We start from the raw sequence: 17,278 nt of genomic DNA, 5'->3' as shown, positions 1-17,278 counted from the left end.
TGTACTGGAATGCAATAAAAGGAGACTTTCCAAGATCACAAGAAAAAACTGTCAGTGTGCATTCAAAGTGAAACAGAGAGGGTTGAGGTTGGCTTTGATTGAAACAATAAGCTATCATAATCTATTAAACTCTTAACTCAACTACAATACCAAGACAACAGGGGAGCCCAGATAGTCGTGTGTTTCAATACAAACCACTGCCACTTTATAAAAGCTTAAACAATTCGTCATAGCAGCACTGAGCAAGCATTTTTGAACAAAGTAATTGATTTGTCAAAGTTTCAAACCACATGGGAACCTCATCTACACATTACTTCCAAATATGTACATTTAGAACACAATACACCTTTAGGATTGGCTTAAAAAAAAAAAAAAAGGATAAGCTGTGGGTCACATTACAATTCCTAGATTGTTGGCCAAATCATGCTTAAAAATGCTCAGGCTCATCCCAAGACATTGACATCACACATATTTGCATGTCAAAAGTCTATGTGAAAGTGCGTGGACTTAGCAAGTTTTTCAGGCGTTTACACAGCCATGAAACTGGGTTGAAAAATTCTTTGTAAGGAACTGAAATAATTGATATGGCTTTTGCTGTTAGGCCTTAGCTCGGCAAGCATTTTCTAAAACAAAGTATTTGATTTGTCAAACAAAGTCTCAAACCACATGGGAACCTCATCCAAACATTAGGGATGGGAATTGATAAGATTTTGTTGATACCGATGCCAGTATCGGTTCTTCTTATCAATTCCAATTCTTTATCAATTCCCTTATTGATTCTTTCCTGTGAACTTTCTTTTGGATCACTAAAAATGTTAAACCCCAAGTGTTTGGGAGGAGAACATGCCAAAATATAGAAAAAAAATTCTCTCTTTGTAGGAAACGTCTCAGTTCGAACAAACTGCTCTTTGGATCTTCAATCTGTGAACTTGAATTATAATACAATACTACTGCTCATTTTTTAAGATAAAACCTTAAAAAAATGTCGAACTATTCTCTCGATCCTAGATCTCTGGACATATAAAATAAATTGAAATCCTGTACAAAATGAACAGTTCCTGTGCAAAAAGATGCATGCCTTGCATTAAAAATCACTGTTCTACAGACGTTTCACATTGCCCTGTTTGCGTCAGTTTTGGAGAAATGAAGCCAAACTTTTGACTGCTTTAGTCTGTTTTTGTGGCTGTCCAGTGGGAATGGGTGGTATTATGGGGGGTATTAAAAATACAAACAGTATTGCTTTGATTATCATCATGAAGATGGTTGTATGATGAGTGCACATTAATATTATTCCTCAAGAATATTTGTATTTTTCCACCTGCAGCACCACTGCCTGTGTATGTAGACACTTTAAAAGTGATAAAAGAACTCCTGTTAATGATGTTGGGACAGTTTTACAAAAAACAAAAGAGAAGCACAAATAAACCGGTGCAGAGATACTTACGCGCCATGGCTTGGCATGGCGCTGGCACAGCTCTGACACCACGGTATGGTCTTCTCTAAAGTCAAACTGTTAGATGTGCACCGCTGGCTCTAATGTGATCAAAGACAACACGAGTTTAAAAACGATCTAACATTTCTTTCTCTTTGTAGATCAGTGATGAGAAATGGTTACGTTTATTAATATCCACAGGTGCTGCGTCCTGCAGGAGCCACGCCAGGCACAATCAAAACCACTAAAGGTTTTTAAAATGTTTGAACTTATCTTTACTATTTGATGTGAAATGTAGATGAAATTATTCAGTGATTGTTGGTTATTCTATTCACTTGAGTATTCTGTAACCTTTTCTAAGATCCTAGGAAAGTGAACAATCTGCAGGACAGAGCTTGCCATTGAAGCAAAACGCAGATAAAAATTATTCTAAAGTCCAATCTTTATCTGTTTAAAAGCACACAGAACATTACTTCACATTCAAAGATCCTACAATACTAGTTTTCGATTATTACTTCTCATGTGTTTTTACACACCTTGCAGCAATATGTATAACCCGGTAAATGTTTGTTTATTTCCCCAGCCTCCCTGTTCTTGTTCACTGACTTCCACATGTGGGACCGTGTTTTTCATGGCACGTGGGAGTAAGGCATCGATAAGGGAATTGTTAAGAAAAAAATGTAAATGGTGTTGATGGATTGAACCAATTGGAACCAGTTCTCAGCGGGAACCAGTTTTCGATTCCTATCCCTTCTAAACATTACTTTTAAACATGTACATTTAGCAAATTATTCACCTCAAGGACTGGCTTAGAAAAAAAGGTAAAGTTTTACAAGTAAATTGAACAGGAGAAGATTTTCTTTTTCTACTCTGTGGTTTAAACTGTATAAAACAATAAGAAAAATATCTGAGCAAAATGCTACCAACACATGCCACATGTGTACATGTTTTACTGAGGTGTTTCAGCAGTCCGAGAAGGGGAAGTTAGATTAGACTTCGAAAAGCAAGACAACAGCACTTCATGTATAACAGCTAAGTGGGAAGTGCTACTGACTGCAATAAAAATACTTACTAGGCTGACTGAATGCATGACTACATGACTCTCTCTGGCTCTCAGCTCCTGTTTTTACTTTTTGTGTAGAAAGTAACAAAACTGTCCCACTCTAATGTGTAAATCTAGAAAATCCTCATACATCTAGGACCACAGACATACTTGTTAAGAACAAGCTGCATCAATAAAGGATCAGGAGGCTGCTAAGTGTATTTACACTATACACCAACATGTCAGAATGGAAGAGGAACACAGAGCTGAGGATAGCTCTTTTTGAGGTTACAAGTGATAGCATCAGATTGTCATCTTTTTTTTAACATTAAAGTTAACTTTATGTAATGTTACGCCAGGTTTTTTTTCAAAAGGGGGAAAACTGTATTATAAACTCAAAATGTAAAGCAAAAGAAAAAAGATAACATCACGGAGAACACAATCAAACTTAGCTTCAGTCAAACTAAAGATCTCTACATGAGAGACTGCTTTTGCTTAAATGGAGCATATGTGACTTGTTTGTTGTGACTTGTATGTTGTTTGTGGTTTCCCTTACATCCAAAAATAAACTTGACTCATCATAAATGTTAACAAAATTAAACCACACTTCCATTTCCACTGAATAAAGAAAAGGAAAATTCTAATTACTCTGGAGTGTGGGTCCAAGGCCAACTCATGTCTGTCATTTATGGTAAAAACTCTAATTTAACAACTCTGCAGTACATTATCACATCACATGGAAAAAAAATGCTTCTGAAACTTTACCTCAAGATGCAGCTGCAAGTGCTGCAGAAAAATACAACCCCCCCTCTGCACACTGATAGCAACCAAACATACAAACAGAGAGTACTTAAGGTAAACCACAAATGGTGTAATGAGTGCACATTATTCACTCTCACAGAAAACACACCTCCAGTTATGTGTGATGTAGTCAGGATTAGGTAACTTTTCACCACAACAACTTATTCCTCCATTCCTGGTTAAGTCAATTTTCTCTGACAAAGTACCAACACAAAAGGTCTTACAACATCACAGAGCTCTGAGACCATTAACTGTACACAAACAGAGGTCTGTTTGGTCCCTGCTGCGGATATCACTGATTTCCTGAATTAGTTAGACCTGTCTTGTTCAACATCTTCCCAGATCTGTCTGGGTTTTATGTGAACTCAAATATATAGAAAGGAGGAAAGACAAACTCACATGAGCTGCGTCTATGCCTTAAAGCTTGCTGTATTCAACAACATTTAACACATTTCTTTGACAAGCATATGATCTGTTGGATTATGTGGCTCATAAGTTTTAGGTTTAAATAGAAATCAAACCTATTTTCTTAGTAACATTAAATAAAATTTGCAATTTTCTTTCTTTGTGACACAAACAAAAACAAAATAAAACAAAACTCATATTTTCAGGCCTTATGAAGTATCCCAACTTCTTGACCATTACTTGAGTAAGTTACAGAATAAGTTAAACCTCAAGTGACATCCTGGCCTACACAAGGAGTCACAAAAATCAAACAAGTAAAAACAGTTTATAAAAAAATCCATTGGTATTAGACAAATTATTATTTTAAACATAGCATCAGCATTAGCCCAGATTTTCAGAATTGAAGCATCACTACATGACACACATATTTTCAGCAGATACCGAGGACAGAGACTAGTTGGGTTCATCCAAACATGAGTTAGCAGTTTTCTACACCACATGAATCTACTGTGCAGTAGTTAGTGGCAGCACAAAATCATGTAGGGATAACGCTCCTCTGTAATTAGCACTCAAATCATTGTACAATCATGTGTACAGCTGCAAGCTCACTTCACCCCATAGCCAAATTACTGACAGTGTCATCTGTTGTGGAGTCTCTGCCAGACAGACCTGATGACAGCTTTACATCATCAGAGTTAAACAGTGAGCCTGGCCAATGTTAACCATTCATTTGAAGGAAACTTTTCTCAGAAGAGCTGGTGAGGTATTTCAGGTCAGATTCAGCATATAATCTACCTGGACAACTGCCAAAAGAAATATGATCCAGATTTTTATCTTCTTCTTCTAAAATGAATGCAAAGTAGTGATCTATAGTTGAGTGTGAAGCACATGGACAGCAGCTGTGTAAAGTTTTTTGTGTAATGATGGATCACCTAGCCTGGCTTGGCATCATTAATGCATGATATGTAAACTGTAAGTCTCCTTTGGGGAAACAGAAAGCTGGTTTAAATCAATGCATGGCAAGCAGACTGCACTGCTTTGGTAATCTGATCCCAGGTTGAGTCCTGCAGGCACTAAATCCTGCACTTTATCCCATTCGTCATTTATTCTCAACCTGAAAAATTAAGTAATATAATAGTCTGAGATATGCACCAAAAAGCATGCAGATGGAGAAGGACTCTCACAGACTTCTGCACGCATTATGAAATCAGTTCCTCCAGAATCAGGTTTGTTTTCACTAAAACTTTTTGATTACCAACTCTGCTCATGTGTTCTCTGGAGTAATTCTGAATAATACACACCAACAGCCTATTTGGCAGTCATTTCACAAATGAATGATTTAGCTCATGTAAGAGGATAGCTCATTTGAAGATTGTGTGTGAATGTTTAATTGTGGCAAAACATTATTTTGTATTAGAAGAAGTCAGACATTGGTGTAAAGACATTAGAATGAAGCTGAACGTGAGGTTTACAGTATATGACATCATAAATCCTTAACCTTTAAAAGAACCTTGTTTTCTTCAGTTAATCAGGTATTGTGATGTTATGGATTGTTGTGCAATACAACAATTACCACCGAATCCCTGTATAGAGAAATTAATGTAATTGTTGACCATGTCACATGGCATCAAGAATGTGAAATTATTCATTTATTGATACTTGAGATTTTTTGGATACCACAAGAGTAAAACTGAGTCAATTGCTGAAATGTTAATCATAGATATCATTGAAAAGTTCCAAAACTTTGTTGGTTAGCTGAATCAAATAAATGTTAAATTTGATTTTTTTGATGATATAGCTGCCTGATTTAGTTTCTGTTCATGCAAACTAAAAAAGACAAATACAAAGGTTTTGTTCCACAAATGCAAAAAGAATAAACCCAACTGCAAACAATAACGCCACAAATACAAGTCAGCAATGAAAACAATACACAACGGACACCATTTCGCGAAGCATCTAGGTCGCAGGAGAGAATTAAAGGAAAAAGCATTCGAGAGTCATGAGCTTGTTCCTCTGCCAGGCTTGCTGACCACACTCCAAAAAACATGCAAGCCTGTAAAACGACAAGGCATGCAAAACTGCATGCAGAGACCACAAAAGACAGCATCGTCATTATCCCCATCATGAGCCCTGTCTGGTTTAAATCTGCTATAAGTCCTGAGCTTCTCTGAAAACTCGTTCAAAAGAGAAAACAGAAGGCTACAGTGTCTGCCAGTAAGCGTTTCATCTGAAAAAGCAGAAAGAGAAATCCAAAAGTAAAAGAGAGGAAAGTACTAAGACTCAGAGAGAGAGAGAGTTAAAAGTAAACATCTCAAAGTGAGACAGTCAAGAGAGAAGTCTCAGGGGACAATCAAAGTAGACGGAGGCTTTGTGATAACACAGCTTCCTCCCTGTGGAGGAGATCCCCTGCAAGGATGCCCAGCATTCCTCAGATAAGACCTGGGGTTGTCTGCTTTATGTTGGCTTAGCCTGGCACTTTAGCTGCTTACTGCTGGTTGATGAGAGACTCCAGAGTAAGAGAGCACTGCTGAGGGTAGAGGGGAGCTCTTTAGCTGCTTACAGAGGGGAAGGAAGAGGGTTTAACAACTAACAAGCTCCTTAAACCAGACAATTTTTTAAAAGGGAGTACCCCTCCATTGAACCAAACAACCTCATTCTACCCAGTTCCTAATTTTCTAGTGGGGTTGCAGCAGAACTGGTTCCCTTGTACAATGATAAGCAAGAGCAAAAAAGATAAACCCAACCAGAGCAATAAAAATGGAAAACCGAATAAATTATCAGAAATCATACAAGTAACATAACTTATAAAAATTTATGAGTTGCTGTGCGTCCGAGTACTCTTCAAATACTAAAAAAAAAGGTGCTTCTGAAGTCCTCATAGCTCATCATAAAGATGCAAAAGTTACATTTATGTTAACGTTGTTCTGATTCCAATACCAGTAGTGGAGATAGGTCCAATGTTGTCCAATACTGCTGAAAATGCGGGTATTGGCGAGAACACGTGTTTATGCACTGATCCAATACAGTTTTGTTTAAAACCCTTCAGACCAGCATTGTCATGTATGACAAGAAGTGACACAGATAATTAAAGTTTAATAACTTTTAACCCATAAATCATTGTCTCTTACTTTTTCCATCTCAAAGTTAGCCATTGCACTGTTCCAGTGGCATTATCCATGCCCTCTCAGCCCTTAGGAAAGCATTTCTATTGTGCCTGGAACCTGGGTGACTTTTCATGGACCTTGAAAGAATAAACCCATACCTACAGATCTGATATTGAACATCTTTTAATCAATTTTTTAAAATCATTTTACAATCATTTAGGTCATGATAATGGCCATATTGTTTTCCCAGAATGCTTTGTGAGAGGTTGTAAACCACTGTCAGGCTATTCCATCATGCTGTGTCAAACTGTGCATGCTTAAACATGCAGATCATTATGGAGATGCCCTGAATAGAGCATAATGAAGGGAAAGAGAGAAAAAGAGGCTGTGATGTGGCCTTCTGTGTCAATGTTATTTTAACATTTAGCAGTAAAACTCACAATAATTATCAGGAAAAACAACTTTCAGTGTCACAGAGAGGCTGTATGTCACCATCCTATATGTTGAGCCATACTGAGGAGGATAAGTGGTATAGAAAATAGATGGACGGATTGATGGATGTTGAGCCATATTCTGAGTTCACTGCAGGGCTAAAATAACATGCCAGTTTTCCAGGGCACTAAGGGTGTGAATCTCTCCTTCTCAAGATGATTCTATTCGAATCTCGATTCACAGACTACATTTCGATTCACTGACGATTCATTAAAATACAGAACAATTTCATCCGATCCAATTTGGTTCGGTCCAATTCAATCCAATACAATCTGATTATAGAATCAAAATAACTTTTTGCTTTAACAAAAAATAGCAAAAAAAGGGAAAACAAGATAATTTCATAATAATCTAAGTTTATTTTATCTTATTTATAAAACAGACTAAATGTCAGGCCACCTGTGCTAACATTCTGAAATTATGTTTAAGAAAGTTTTCATCACACCCAGGTCTCTTACTTTGACATTAAATTGGGAGATAAATATTGAAATGAGTTTTATTTGTACAAGTTCATCCTTCTGTACTTGTAACTTCCTTAGATATAAAATTTTGGCAAGAAGCACAAATTAAAATGAATTTAAGGTCACAAGGAGATTTGGATAGACACAGCTCTGTGTGTCTGCTAGTACAGGAAAACAAGGGGTTAAAATAATATTGAAAACAGTCAAATTAAAACAGATTTCTATGCATTTTTTCTTTTCATAATTCCTCTTAATGTGAGTATTCAGTCAACATGTCGCAAAAACATCATTATGTCCATTCTCTGTGTATCTGACCGTTCTTGATTGTTTTCATTCTTGAATTAATACACTGGGGAACAGCTGATCTCCAGCTCAGTGAAGTCCTCTCTGTTTAATATCACATGAGTGGCTCAGATGTATTGATTATATTACCCAATCAATCACTCCCAACAGTATGTTACGGTTGTAACTGTAGCTGAAGACTACTCTGAGTTTTATCTCAGAAAGTGTTTATGTCAGGTCTGTTTGTGCTGCGTTAAGCGTTAGCATCTTAGATAAACTTTAGCTCTATTGTCTCAACATGTGAGATTTATGAGCTTCCGTAGTTCTTAATCGCTTTTCTCAAAAGTGTACAGATGGGCAGACGTTTCAAAAGTTATCCTTCCTTCATATAAAGTCCACATGACCTTTTCCTGAGGTGTAGAACTGTAACTGAAAGACATTCAGGCGACAACCGGTGAAACATATCCAGCTACCTAGCGAGCACCTATGGCAAACGGAACTCTTGTTTAAAGGTAAAAGGTCACTGCAGGTCATGCGACATTACAGACGCTGAGCCAGAGCATGGTGGAACAGGCTATGAAAACAAGAAGGAGAGCCTCAGTGAACTTATCTCTGACGTTAAAAGCGGTCCAAAGACCGGTTAGGGCCGTATTTTTACCGATCCAGGGCTCTGTGGACCGATGCCCTCTGACCATTGACGTCAAGATCAGTTAACCGTAGGCCTGGGTGATATGGCCTAAAAATCATATCACAGTATTTTTCTTGCCTTTGACGATAACGGTATAATATCACGGTATTACAAAATTTAAAAGAGATAATGCTTTTTAATCCAAATTCAAGTGTTATTAACCCCCTTTTCACCTTAAAACAAGCCTTTGATGGCATACTCAATTTATCTCTAAGTATAGGAACACAGAAAACATGTTTTTTTTTTTTTAAGTCTCTCTAGGTTAACTTCTTTCTAACAGCACTCCAAGTTTCGCATTTCATCTCTGACCTGATGAGGTGTTCACAATAAAAGCGTTTCAGAAAAATAACACCCGCAGACTTTCATTTTGAAGAGCCTGACGGAAGTATTGTGCTTAGCATTGAGTTAGCTTAACTTTGGCTGCCGTACCGGAGAATATGGCTAGTTTACAGCAGCTTTTCTCACCTCATTTAACATCGCAGCCTGGATCTTTGACTCAATGTGGAATTAGAAAAGAAAGTCATAAGTTAAAACAGACTTTTAAACGGTTGTTTATGCTGTTGTAAGAGGAAGAGCTGCAGCGCTAGGCTCTGAGACAAGCCAAAGCAGCACTTAGCTTGTGTTACAGCCCCAGGCAGGCTGACAGAGACAGCACACCGACTTAGTTGGTGTGCTGTCTCTGTCAGACTTTGAGAGGAAAAAACATGTGTTTTTGCCTGCTAACTCACACTGAGGCAGATACGATAATGTCATTAACAAGCGTTATCGTGATTGGTCAGTAGAGTCCAAATCTCTACTGTAGGCCAAATTTATATCATTTATACCATCTACCACATATACAGCGCACTCCTAGTTAACCGATCCATATCAGATTATCTTTACTCCACTACAGTGCACTGTCAGCCTTGAAAGGTTACACAGTTATCAGATTGGTTCTCGGTTTCAGCTGATACCCAATGCTCTGTTATTGGAATTGGTATCTGGAAGGAAAAAATGGTAATGGAACACCTACAGAAAGAGATAACAGTCCAAATTGCACAAAACAATGTGCAAGACATTGCTGAATAGCAATTTGTAAAGGGATAATAAAAGTCTATTCCACTGGCACTTAAAGTGAGAGCCATTTTCAATAGCTACAAGTCTAATAAATACAATTTTAAATAAACTGTACAAAATCCCTTAATTGAAGAGGTGTGCACCCACAGGCCTGATGGCAAATGATGAAAACCACTCTGCCAAATGAAGAATAGCTGTATGAAACAAGCAATGCTATTAATTTACTCTAACTGAAACTGGAGTTGGCAGAAGTGCAAGAAGCAAATCAGGTCTTACTCATGTTCTCCTACTTCCTAACTTCTAATCTGTCTCCTTTATTCACCTTCAAAGGAACAGAGACAAGTTCCACCCTAATAAGTAGGAAGAGGAGGAGCAGTAGTAGGGCTAAAGTGCCAATTACTGCAGAGGGAAAAGAAATATTTTGCCTTTATATGGCTGCTGTTGTAGATTTTATGATCTCACTTGGAGATTTGTCAAATTGTGAGTGTTAGAGTCTTAGTGTGAGTTATAAACAGTGACTTTTCCTCCTAATGAATCTCCAAGGGCTGGCACACACACTCAGACTGTGTAAACAAAGCAGCCAGTCAGTGCTGAGACACCAGCAGCTGACTGTATGACCTGGCAGGAAGTGAATGACCCAGTGACACATCAAGGGTCAACGAACTTCGGCTGGATTACTCTTTTTTACTCACTCCTCCAGTCTCCTCCGTGCTGGCTGCATCACTCTCTAAAAGCATGTACACAAAGAGGAGGAACTAAAGGAAGTAAGTTATGATGTCATCAGTGTGTGTGGACCAGAGATATGGTGATTGCCTAAATTTCACCACGTCACTGATAACTCATGAGTCAGGGATACAAGCAGCTCCTATCATGAATGTTCCTTTCTTTTACTGTGTATTTATTTGATGTATGTGTCTTAATGTACAAGCTGTTCCCAATAAATTGGCCAAGGGCAATTAATAAAGTTGTCTAATTTGACTGAATTGTTGTACCACAACCACAAATGAGGAACTTATTCAAAACAATTCTAATTATTTTCTTTTATAGAAACAACAAAATACAATTATTTAGGTGAAGAAGGTGCTTCGGTATTTCTTAGACCAAACACTACTGTCTCCATATGTTTTGTAGGTGTAAAAGGATACACCTGCAATTTCCCCATATTCTGTCTACAGCATTTCTTCCATAGTGTGATTTTGCTACAGTTGATGGTAATACTCTTTGAGCATGGACAAGCATATGTTAGACTTCACATAGCATTTATTTACCGAGGTGAAGGGAAGAAAAAGTTTGCTGATTGGGACTTAAGGGGACATATGCAAAAATCACTCTTTCAGGCTTTTCTAACAAAAATATGTGCCCCTGGCCTGTCTACAATCCCCTCAAGTACCAGAACCCCCTCCCATTCACCACCTTTCAGAAAATGTGTGCTGAAACAAGCCATTCTCAGTTTTCCCCCTTATGATGTCATTTCGGGAGTTAGCACTGCCCCCAGGTTTGGTTGGTCCTCCCTGCTTGGAGGAAAGTTCCACCCTCCTCTGCTGATCCTTCCCTCAGCTACCAGCTGCCAGCTGAGATGAGGATCAGGAGAGCCACATTCATTAAGCCACATCCATTTCCTGAGAGGGGCAGAGTCAGACAGCTTGTTAACATTTAAAGCCACAGACACAGAAACAGCTTGTTCTGAGCAAGGCTGAAACAGAAGGGTTTTTGGACATGCAAAAATCCAATACTGGAGTGTTTTTTCAGAAACAAACTTCACAGGCATGTTTTGGGGACCCCTGAGACCAATATAAACTTGTCTTAAAAGGGTAGAATATGTGGCCTTTAATGACTAGGAGTATTTTCTCTCTTCTGTTCTCAGCATTACTGTCTGTCTGTAACAGATAGTAATGCTGAGGTGTACATTTTATTGCAATGATAAAGGGATTTAAACCACGTATTTGCTGACTGGGGAATTAAACAGACCACAGGAGTTGAGGCTCTGAAAGAGAACAGAGTAAAAAACTCAGCAGCGCCACTTCAATAAAAATTCCTGCATTTTTTTGTTGAGTTTCAGATATGCTATTTCCAAGTTGTTTAAAGTGAAACAATCAGAATACAACATGTCCTGTGTCACTTTGTGTGCCTCTCTGCCTGCACTGCCCAGTGCTGCATTGCTCCTCTCTGTCTCCCATTGTGCAACTCTCAATCAGTGAGCTGTGTGCTCCTGCTGTTTTGTTTCGTTAGGGTTCGTTCACGCACACAACCAGCCGACCAGCAGGATCTTAGTCAGATGAGAGTATATCGACTAACCAATCGACCAACTGAGTGGAAGGTGTCTGCCCTACTTTTTAGGCTAATATCTGCTGATACTTTTATCATGCTGAAAATATTGTGCACCTCTGATAGCATACATGTAAAAAGAGAGAACAGCATGTAAACAACAGGTTATTTTGCCTTTCTGATGCTGATTTGCTGTTCACTTCAATATTATTCCCAGATTTTTTCCACTTGTGACATAATGTTGACTAAGTGATAAGATTTCTAACCAGAAGTCTGTGCATGGTGTTTTATTTTGACAGGAAGAAGCATGAACAGAACAAGCTCAGCATGCATCCCAAGTGGAGTGGCGCTCCTGGCATGCACCAAAGATGAATCGTGGCATGGGCTGTGTGGAAACCCAAAGACTGACAAGAAGAGAGCGCTTTGCTCCAGACTGTGCAGTGCACACACAACCTATGTGGAAATTGGTGGAAAGAATCAGTTATTTTGGTCAGCATTCATAAAATCACTGTACTTGAAAAAAATAAGTAACCTGAATCTCCATACACTTTTCAGTGAGTGAGCAAGAACCAGTAGGGATGGGGCAGGTGAGTAAGAGCAAGGCTACCCCCTCATAAGAGGGAGTGCCAAAAAGGAGACACTTCTGGAGGTGACTCACAAAAGATGAATTAGTTAGGTGTAATTGTACTGAGGAGAGGTTAGGTAGTAAGAGAGGGATGCTTCAAGGAAATAGCACAAGAACCTACAGTACATTCCAGATTTTGACTTCCACAGCACTCACTAAGTAGTAACCTCAGGGTTTGTATTATGAATGTTCCTCCTTCAGGATATTACAAAATTTGTTATAATTTTCTTCACATTTTAGGCCAAAGTCATAATCATACTGTCCTTTGTAATATAATCAAGGGCTTTGTTGTTTATTTTTAGTTCACTGAGTTGTTTTTATCCATTTGCCAGTGTTTATTTAATTCTTAAATCCCTAAAAATCTCCTAAACTTGACTGGAGTCTTTAGAAAGCTTATTAAGTATGAACTTTTCAACAATACAGACCAAACCCTCTGTTGGCTTGTGGAGGTAAACAGTAAAAACATGAGCCAAAGCTGACTGCAATTATTTTGTTCAAAGTGAATTTCAAATCCCAAAAGCCTACCTACATCTTGGTTCATCTATAAGCTTTCACTGCTGTGGCCAAGCTCTTTTCCTCTCCAGGGAAAAGTGGAGCTGGGGCCACTCAAGTATCCATCACCACTACAACTCTGTGTGCATGACCTAATGGAGATGAGAGGGGGCCGGCGCTCGGCCAAAACAGGCTGTGTTGTCCTCTGGGCACAATGAGAGAAGATTCACTCTGTGTGCTCTGCCTGTGGCTTTCTGCCCATGTGTGTTTGTCTTCACTAAGGGGTTCATAAATGCACTCAGGACTTGCATTTTAGACGGAGAGAGAGAGAGGGATTGCTCCTGTTGCTGTCTGGTAGTAAATCAGCCTCACAGTTGAGGAGCTAAAGGAAGTGCAGATGCACTGAAACCGGCTGTGAATGGACTGAACCCTCCCACTAGAGCCATGTGGTCCTATTCAAAGATGCAGCCTTTTGTTTAAAATAGGACCAAAACCTCAATCAGGGAATTAACTCATCCAGCAGATACCAACTGAGCTCAAAAAGACAAACAGACAAAAAGAGAGTGAGAGAGAAGGAGCTATGATGAGAGAGAAGAAAAAAAAGGGCACTAAAAGCTCATCTCCTCCCCCTGTCTTTAAGTCAGCTCCCGGGCTGGCCGGCTACGAACAATAAAACCAGAGCTGAGGAGCATCTGCTGCTCCGTCTAAAGAAGAGGATAAAGAAGAGCGGAGCCGCAGGGATCCCAGCTTTGACTTGTTGATATTATTCAGTCAGTATGGAGACCAAGCTCATGACCAACACTGACGCTTTTCTCTGCTGCTACAAAAAGGAGACAGAGAAAAGGGGCACAGATGATACACTTAGGCAGCAGTCAAGAGAGCAATACACATCATCTTATATCTCTTTATTATGTCATAAGGATTGTTAGGGTTGTCAGTCACACTACCAGAATTTTAAACTAAGTCATTATAGAATAAATGAAAGTGATAGCTTTGTTTTTTAGAATGAGCATGCTGCATAACACTTTAAATCATTTTCAGACTGGTGTCCATCAGAGGCATTACACAGAAACCACTCTTCTTAAGCTGAAGATGTACTTGCTGTCAACTACACATGCACATAAGCATGATAGCTGTTTGATAGGTCAGCTGTGCATGGCCTGAAAATTAACAGGACAGTTGCAGCATGCACATGACTGGAAGGAGAAGTGTAGACAAACAAGTCTGTCAGACTAGCTAGGACAGGCAAGTTCTGATTTAGAGGTTGATGTAGAAATATGAAAGACTAAACAAAAACAAGATCAGTGTTTTATTTTAAAGAGGGACACTGAAAACTGGTGACTCCCAGCTTAGCGCCTCCTTGGCTATTTTTGAATTTGTTTAGTTTTTCCATTAGTTTACACATCTGACCACTACTCTGACAATCAATAAACACAGAGGAATTTGCAGGGATTTTTATCAGTTTTCCAAGGTGACTATAATGACATCATCTAAAGATGCATTCAGCTGAATGTCATTTTTTTAAATGTTTGCTTGTTAAAAGATAACACCAGGACCAATAGTCCTGTGCATAGAGGAAAATATCACAAAATGGAGTGCAGTCTGTGCTCAGAGTCTGTCATGCTTGCTGATCAGGAGTTGACCGAGCTGATCTGAGGTTGATGTTGTTTATTGATGAATATAATGTTACTTCTGATCTCAGAATTAACTAAATAGTAATGTCATTGTGTGTGACAGTGTTAGTAGTTTACATCCTCTTGATTTATGTTTATTATGCAAACAAATGTGCATGCAAACACAAGGTTGATCTCAGACCATATGGTCTTTAATGATCTGTTGAAGTACCAACTGATCCAACAGTGCAGCATTTTGTGGAGCACAGTGTATTTATTGAGAAGCTCAGAGAGTGAAACTGTCCTAGATTGGTTCTCTTATTTGTCTGACAAAACATTTCTGATTAGTATTTCTGACAGTAAATACATGTTGTCTGTAAAGCTCTGTTTTATGGTGTCCCTCAGGGTTCTGTCCTGGGTCCTTTTTTTTTTTTACGTCTACTCCCCTGTCACTGTTTGGCTTATAAAATTCAGCTATAAATCTCTTTAAATAAACTTGAAATCACCCCTTAGCTGTCTGCACTACTTGATTGTATTAGCAGAATAAAAGCTTAGATGCTAGGCTTTTTTCTCGAGCTGAACACTGACTAAACTGAGGTTCTAAACTCTGCTCTTAAGAATGTTATTCCAAATGTGATGAGCCTTGTTATTTTAAAACATACACCAAGTTGGACCTGGCCGGCTGACTGTCGCAGTGAATTTGCCGGAACTGCAGTGAGCAACACTAATCAATCACTGCACGGTCATCAAAGAGCAATCCATTGATCCGCCACTCTAAATATCATGTGTTTGAGTCACATATTGATAGACTGAAGCGGGCTACTGTTCATCTGACATCCCTTGGAGGATGGTATGACCTGAATCACAGGCAGATCATTCCAAGTCAAGCGAGAGGGGTAAACATGACCGGCTTCAACATACAACCTACTTTTTAAAAACTCAAATCCATGTCTGTGTTTCTCCTGCACATGCCAGATAGTTCTGGTGTTTCAGTCAAAGGCAATGCAATGTTGGTTTAAGCAACAGCTTTATGAAATCTTGCTTTATGCGCATTTCAGAGCAGGTCAAGTAATCCACGAGGCCCTGGGTACAGCCCTACACTACTCCCACATTTCTTGCTGCACGTCTGCCTCAGCTGTAATGCTGTGTTTACTACTGCCTCCTTAACTGTTCCCCTTTCCCTCCATTTCTCCCATCGTACCACTGTCTCTCACAGACCCCCAACGCTATTCTCCAGTGCCTCCCCTTATACCCCCTGCTGGTCCCCCCCTTCAGCTCCCCAGCGCCGCTTAACATTTGGCATTGCTGATTTAACTCAGTCCAGATGCCGAGCCACAGAGAGCAGAGGGGACTGGAGAACAATCTCGGGTTTAACAGATCTTAAAAGAATAACAACAACAAAGAAACATCTCCATCCATCAGAGCAGAATTAATATGTAAAAAGGCAAGCAAACTCAACTGAACATGTATTAGGATAAATGCTATCTACGCAATGTCAGTAAGTGCTGCAACAGAGCACAGTGAAGCTCACATGCAAATGTAGTTCATATACAAATTCTCCTCAATAATATCAAAGCCCTTAACGTCAGCCTGGCACAGTCCTCGGGATCTTTTCATCCTGTAGGTTAATACTCAGTTTATTAGTTGATTTGTATGTTTTCAATCAGTGTGATGAGCTGAAACTCTAGAGTCAAAGCAGCAGCGGCATCCACATGAAATACACCAGATCAGTGAGGCCACAGCATGTCTGTCTTAATGCATCCCAGAAGGCTTTGCTCAGTCTGAATGGCTGAAGTTGGATTCCTAGTTGCTTAGTGGTGACAGGGAATTCCGGAGAGTTTTCCAGACCAGTACTCTGCCATGTTGGACTGATAGAGTTGTTTAAACCAGACCTGGACAAATACCATACGATGACGACATACTGGACCCCAGCATGTCCCCCATTTCTAATTTAGCTTACAGATTACCTATAAACAAAACCAAGCAGTGACATACATACATGTATTTCAACTAAAAAAACTTTTAGTGTTTGATCAGATTTGACCAGACCTGACTTTTGACTTTAATGTAAAAATTAGGAAAACAAGCATTCCTTTAAATGCAAAAGGCAAATAGTAATTTGGAGATAGTCAGAAGGCTAAGAGACACCCAGGAATTTATTTACCCCAGATTAAGGCTGATAGGATTTGTATATTAATCCACAATATGCTAAGAGATAATTAAAAAGATTATAGCTTCTGTGAGGAATTTCCATTTGTTTTTATATCACATCTCAAGTGGAAGCAGCTGTACTTCATCTCTCTGCTGATTTGTTACCCACGCCGATGAAATCGACAGGGGGTTATGTAAAGGGTTCCGTATCTTTGTTTGTTTGTTTGTATGTGTACAAGATAACTCGAGAACGGAAAGTCGGATCTTCACCAAACTTTCAGGGAATATTGGGATAGTGACAGGGAAGAATCGATTAGATTTTGGTGATGATCTGCGCACCCATTCAGTTTTTCTCGGACTTCAAAATTT

At 39.1% G+C, this 17,278-nt stretch overlaps 1 protein-coding gene across 11 annotated transcripts in view; it reads right to left on the bottom strand.

The window, feature by feature from the left end:
• LOC121512103 (unconventional myosin-IXb) overlaps positions 1 to 17,278 on the bottom strand; it is a 121,567-nt gene that overhangs the window by 83,984 nt on the left and 20,305 nt on the right. The window lies entirely within an intron of this gene.

The sequence above is a fragment of the Cheilinus undulatus genome, linkage group 7 (genome assembly GCF_018320785.1).
Source record: "Cheilinus undulatus linkage group 7, ASM1832078v1, whole genome shotgun sequence".
Lineage (NCBI taxonomy): Eukaryota > Metazoa > Chordata > Actinopteri > Labriformes > Labridae > Cheilinus > Cheilinus undulatus.
This window is presented reverse-complemented; position numbering and strand designations above follow the sequence as displayed.